The 646-nt window shown below is 70.4% G+C and overlaps 1 protein-coding gene across 1 annotated transcript in view; it reads right to left on the bottom strand.

Annotated features, from left to right (window-relative positions):
* The window catches only part of LOC104984927 (UV-stimulated scaffold protein A), a gene marked incomplete at its 5' end in the record, with an annotated part of 17272 nt that overhangs the window by 8529 nt on the left and 8097 nt on the right, over positions 1-646 (bottom strand). The window lies entirely within an intron of this gene.

Here is a 646-nt window from a genome sequence, read left to right as displayed (position 1 = left end):
GCGGGTTTGGACGAATCTACTGCAGAGTCATCGCCTTTAATTGAAAACCAGTGACGACGATCAGCTGGCATTATGAACTGGCGCCCAGCACTTCCTGCACTGCCCTGCAGCGCCAGGGTCCACGGTGCAGACCCGGCCCCGGACCCCTTGAGGAGCAAGGGGTCTCCCACCACCGCTGTCAGAGGCCCGTCCTGGGGCACAGCGGCCCCTCCTGCAGGGGGGGGCCTGCCTCCTCCCAGGCGCCCGGCCCACGAACCCCCAGGGAGCAGCTCGCCTACACTCTGCGCATGTGGCCATCGTGAGGACAAGCGGGGGCCGGCAGCACCCGGGGGGTGTCACCTACGCTGGTGCCTGCAGACCGAGCACCCCCTCGAGGGAGGTGGCCGGGGCAGACCGAGGAGACAGGCCAGGCCCCTCAGGGCTCCAGCACCCACCCCTGCTGCCTCATGGGCGTGGGATGAGGCCTGGGGGTGGCAGACCCAGACCAGGCACCTGGAGGGGCACGGCAGAAGGCCAGGCCCCAGGAGCAGCCCAAGGTTCAGAGGAGACCTGCGCTGGGACGGTGTGGCCAGTGAGGTCAGCGTGACGGTGAGGCGGGGGCTAGAGGGCTGGGGGGGGCAGCGGCTGGCCCCCCGGGGGGCCCGGG

This window comes from Bison bison, unplaced genomic scaffold, assembly GCF_000754665.1.
Source record: "Bison bison bison isolate TAMUID 2011002044 unplaced genomic scaffold, Bison_UMD1.0 scf7180017845476, whole genome shotgun sequence".
Lineage (NCBI taxonomy): Eukaryota > Metazoa > Chordata > Mammalia > Artiodactyla > Bovidae > Bison > Bison bison.
The sequence above is the reverse complement of the archived record's forward strand: the minus strand, read 5'-3'. Positions and strand labels throughout refer to the sequence as shown.